Below are 5996 nucleotides of genomic sequence, written 5' to 3'. Positions count from 1 at the left end.
TTTGACAAACAGGATTGGCGCTCCCCAAGGAGATGAACTTGGTCTAACAAAACCTTTGGCCAGCAGGTCATCTAGCTGCGTCCTCAATTCTTTCATTTCCGTGGGTGCCAATCTATAAGGCGCTCTCGCGATAGGTGCGGCTCCTGGGATGATGTCGATACTGAATTCCACTTGTCTGTCTGGTGGCAAACCAGGCAGTTCTTCTGGGAAAACTTCAGGATAGTCGGAGATGACTGGGATGTCTTCAATTCTGGGTTTCTCCTCACCGATGATTACCTATGCCATATAAATGACACATCCTTTCTTCAAACATCTGGATGCCTTTAGCATAGATACATATGCAGGCAATCCATGTCGAGTATCTCCTTGGATGGTAAGTGGTTCTCCAGACGGAGTCTTGATTACCACTTGTTTCTGGTTGCACACGATTTGGGCTTGGTTATGCGATAACCAATCCATACCCAACACTACGTCGAAACCAGCGAGTTTAAAGGGTAACAGGGATAAAGGAAATGAGTGATTCCTAATGGATATAACACATCCATCTAAAACAGTTGAAACTGTCCCCATAGTCCCATCGGCTAGTTCTACTTCGTATTTTACATTCAAGGTTTTAACAGGCAATTTTAATAACTCGTAGAACTCATCATCCACAAAGGATTTATCTGCTCCAGAATCAAACAATACTCTTGCGAATACATCATTGATAAGAAACGTACCGGTTATAACGTTGTCGTTCTGGATAGCCTCCTTAACATCCATCTGAAAGACCCTCGCATTGGTCTTCTTCCCATCTTCAGCCTTCTTCACTAACTTCGGGCAGTTCGTCTTGATATGCCCTTTCTCATTGCAACTGTAACAAGTTGCATCCTTGAGTTTCTTGCACTCAAGAGTCCTATGCTCAGAGGACTTGCATATCCCACACGGCTTCGGTGGGGATTTCTTCTCAAACCTGCACCTTCCAAAATGGTGCTTCTGATAGATCTTGCACATGGGCTTATCGCCCGACTGTCGGTCATTTTTCTTGTTCTCTGACCCCCTCTTGTGGTCATGATTGCCTCGATGCTTCTTGCTGGATCTACGTGAATCATCATCCTCACGTTTCCTCTTCTCACTATCAGCATTCCTCAACGATTTCTGCCTCACTGCATCAAGCGTGAGAGACAGAGATATATCTACCACGGATCTGATGGTAGCAGGCCTAGAAGCCTTCACGCTAGCTTTTATTTCTGGGGCCAAACCCCCAATGAAGCGCGCGATAAGTTTGGGTTCCGGTGTTACAAGATACGAAACCAATCTCGACAGAGTGTTGAAAGTCGTGAGATATGCCTGACAATCCAGGTTCTTCATGACCAACGATAAGAAGTCAGACTCTATCTTCTCAACCTCGTGCTGAGGGCAGTAATTTTCCTTGATGAGAGCCATAAATTCCTCCCATGTCATGCTATACAAAACAGCCTTCCCAGAGGCTTGAACTAGAGATCTCCACCACGCTAGGGCTTCACCCTTGAACGACTGTGAAACAAACTTCACCAAGTCTCTCTTAGCACAACCACTGATGTCCACAACAGTGTCCATCTTGTCTAACCAGGTCATACAATCCACCGCGCCCTTTTCCCCAGTAAAATCTCGGGGTTTGCAAGAAACGAAATATTTATACGTGCAACCCCTGGCGCGAGGTGTATCATCGACCACTTTCTTCTTAGGGTGGACGCTATTCTCATTGGATGAGTGCCTATCGTCGTCCTTCTTAGGCTTAGACGGAGTCGAGGGTGGTTTGCTGTGAGATTTAGAATAGGTTTTTGGCTTTGAGTGTGGTGTAGATAAGGTTCTGCTTCGGGACTCGGTGTATTCTTCATACTATCGATCCAAGGCTGCCTTGACAGCGCCGTCGACTAGAGCTTTCAATTCCGCGCCCGTTATATGAATCTGGGCGTTATCGTTGTCATCCTCTTTTGATTGACTATTAACTCCACTTGGGTCAGCCATTGCAAACTTGAATCTGCTACAGAAGATAATGGCAAAGTTTTATTTAGGAGTTTATTATGGAATTGTCTTTTATGGCAATTCATTAACCATGGTAAACATAGACCATATTTGGTTAATTTGTTACTCACTTTTATTTAGGATTTGAATATAACTTATCCTAATTACAAATAATATTGCTAGTGGCACAAAAGCCTAGTCACAAGGACGTTTTTATAATATAAGCCGGGATTACAGAGAATCAAGGCATGAAGGTTTGAACCGTAGTCCTTTTACCCTTTTCTGACAGGGAGTCATAGACTACAACTGTCTTTTGTCTTACATGACAATAAGTATGGCCCGTAGGCACTTCATCACTAATGGATGTTTTAAATGGTCATCTTTATTAACGATTTAAGCCATGATTTACCAATCATTAATTTGGGTTTTGGAATCCCTTAATGGATTCGTATATAAGAATGACGCGTGTGATTTTAACGAATCACATCTGCCAAGGATGTTAACATGTTTACAGAGGTTAACTGGAATCTGAATCTTTTAATTAAGTCTTACCATCTTGGTCAGGTCTTATAATGACACCAGGCTAGGTTTCACTATTAAGATTCTTTATTTAGGCAGATTAATTTAAAAGGAATGATCTTTGTTTCATTGTATATAATAACAAAATGAAATTTTTTAACATATATTCCATTAATCATAATAATGGTTACATACTGCCCTAAACGGGACTTTTAAATAAATAATTACCTACGCAGAGGTTTACAGAAAATAAGTCCACGCAGGGACCAAATACATAGATAGATGTCCGCACAGGGACTAAAAGATAAGTCCACGCAGGGACTGAAATGCAATTGTCCACGCAGGGACGAAACACGATAAAACTAACTAAATTACCCTAATTCTAGACTCTCTAAGCTTTAAATTTATAAAACTAAGACTCGACCTAAACCCTAAAACACGCAACCGGCAAGTGAACCGATCGATGTAGTAAAGCTAAAGTAAGTCCAAGTATCGAACCCACGAGACTCTACTGACTACGCTACGACTCTATCTAGACTCAAACTGACACGACATACTAAATTGTTTATTAATTTGGGGGGGGGGGGTTCTAAAAATCCTAAATAAAATAATAAAATAATACTAGAAAGCTAGACACGAACTCAAACGAAGGGTCTGACCAGTGAAGATGAAGACTACCTAGGCTAGACGCAGGCTAAACTCAGAATGGATTTCTATTTGATAATTTTGTGGTGTGGAACCGGGATCTTTAAATGCTAAACCTATTAAGACACCACTAAGCCCCTCAAACACTCTCAAGGCGATTCTTGTGGCACTACCTAGGATGTTAAGCTCACCGGTTTTCTAGATTTCTTTTCCGTCCTCTAGTTTCTTGAAAGTGCCTATGTAAGACGCTCTACTTTGCCGCGCGAACGTCTAAAGCAACTATGGGTTTAATCTTGGCTTAATAGACAATGGGTGGTTAATTCCTTATAACTACTCCGAGACCTATTAATATCCTCGAACCTTTCCGCGACGAGTCTAGCAGCACACTTGATTTTAATTAATTACCGAATATTGTTCCTAAGGTTACTAACGCGTTTTCACCCTAAAGGATTAATGACTTATTATGTGATATAGACACTCACCTAAATCAAGAACCCTAATCCGACTCTATTCCGTGATAAAGACCGTCACCAAGAATCGAATGAAACAATAAACAATAATAAAATAATCACAAGCACACATACGCACCAAGACAAACTACCATAGCGTTTACAATACAAGAAAGATCCACAACCACATCAATAATCAAATAAAAATCCAAACTTTATTATGCCATAGTCATTAGCCTAGGTAGTTTATGGTTTTAGCCGGAAAACATCATCAAGAACATAATAAAAAACATTGTATAATCTGAATTCATGAGTAACAAGGTTTAAACAAACGAAGAACGAAAGAATAAGGTATGTAGAACCCGAATCTTCACTCCCGAATGCTCCAAAGTGCTATCCCAATGATTCCAAGCTTCCAAGATGCTCCAAAAACCTTCAACAGCCTTCAATCAGCAGCCAATACTTGCCCTAAGATGCCCAAGTTCGTCTATGGCCGGCTGTGCACGCGTATATGTTATTATATAACCAAAAACCCTAACTTTCCATGCAATCCGCGACTGTTGCCGACATAACATCTTCACGCGGCCCGCGTAAAATATAGTGAAGAGATGATGCGGGCCGCCTAGGGTTTAAAAGATCAGAAACATTCTTCATGTCTCTTGCGGCCCGCGTAGAAGTTCTGCTCAAGTTGACGCGGGGCGCGAGAGGTTAAGTTTCCTTGATTTCTCCTTTTAGTTCATGCGGGGCGCGTAAAGCTGACTGTTAAGTCCACGCGGGCCGCCTGGGAACTCCAGAACTGTAATTTCGCTTCGTTTCAGCTCCCGACTTCTTCGGTTTCTGTGCCAGCCTTCCGCCTTTCCAGATTTCTGCTCGTATTCGATCCTTTTGGCTGTAAAGACCTGGAAACACAAATAAATCAAAAGTATGTACATTCTAAACTAAACCGACACTAAAACTAACTAACTAACGACTAAAACCGACGCGAATACCGATGTATTTTGCAATACATCATGAGGGCAGTAATTTTCCTTGATGAGAGCCATAAATTCCTCCCATGTCATGCTATACAAAACAGCCTTCCCAGAGGCTTGAACCAGAGATCTCCACCACGCTAGGGCTTCACCCTTGAACGATTGTGAAACAAACTACACCAAGTCTCTCTCAGCACAACCACTGATGTCCACAACAGTGTCCATCTTGTCTAACCAGGTCATACAATCCACCGCGCCCTTTTCCCCAGTAAAATCTCGGGGTTTGCAAGAAACGAAATATTTATACGTGCAACCCCTGGCGCGAGGTGTATCATCGACCACTTTCTTCTTAGGGTGGACGCTATTCTCATTGGATGAGTGCCTATCGTCGTCCTTCTTAGGCTTAGACGGAGTCGAGGGTGGTTTGCTGTGAGATTTAGAATAGGTTTTTGGCTTTGAGTGTGGTGTAGATAAGGTTCTGCTTCGGGACTCGGTGTATTCTTCATACTATCGATCCAAGGCTGCCTTGACAGCGCCGTCGACTAGAGCTTTCAATTCCGCGCCCGTTATATGAATCTGGGCGTTATCGTTGTCATCATCTTTTGATTGACTATTAACTCCACTTGGGTCAGCCATTGCAAACTTGAATCTGCTACAGAAGATAATGGCAAAGTTTTATTTAGGAGTTTATTATGGAATTGTCTTTTATGGCAATTCATTAACCATGGTAAACATAGACCATATTTGGTTAATTTGTTACTCACTTTTATTTAGGATTTGAATATAACTTATCCTACTTACAAATAATATTGCTAGTGGCACAAAAGCCTAGTCACAAGGACGTTTTTATAATATAAGCCGGGATTACAGAGAATCAAGGCATGAAGGTTTGAACCGTAGTCCTTTTACCCTTTTCTGACAGGGGGTCATAGTCTACAACTGTCTTTTGTCTTACATGACAATAAGTATGGCCCGTAGGCACTTCATCACTAATGGATGTTTTAAATGATCATCTTGATTGACGATTTAAGCCATGATTTACCAATCATTAATTTGGGTTTTGGAATCCCTTAATGGATTCGTATATAAGAATGACGCGTGTGATTTTAACGAATCACATCTGCCAAGGATGTTAACATGTTTACAGAGGTTAACTGGAATCTGAATCTTTTAATTAAGTCTTACCATCTTGGTCAGGTCTTATAATGACACCAGGCTAGGTTTCACTATTAAGATTCTTTATTTAGGCAGATTAATTTAAAAGGAATGATCTTTGTTTCATTGTATATAATAACAAAATGAAATTTTTTAACATATATTCCACTAATCATAATAATGGTTACATACTGCCCTAAACGGGACTTTTAAATAAATAATTACCTACGCAGAGGTTTACAGAAAATAAGTCCACGCAGGGACCAAATAC

The sequence above is a fragment of the Helianthus annuus genome, chromosome 15 (genome assembly GCF_002127325.2).
Source record: "Helianthus annuus cultivar XRQ/B chromosome 15, HanXRQr2.0-SUNRISE, whole genome shotgun sequence".
NCBI lineage: Eukaryota > Viridiplantae > Streptophyta > Magnoliopsida > Asterales > Asteraceae > Helianthus > Helianthus annuus.
This window is presented reverse-complemented; position numbering follows the sequence as displayed.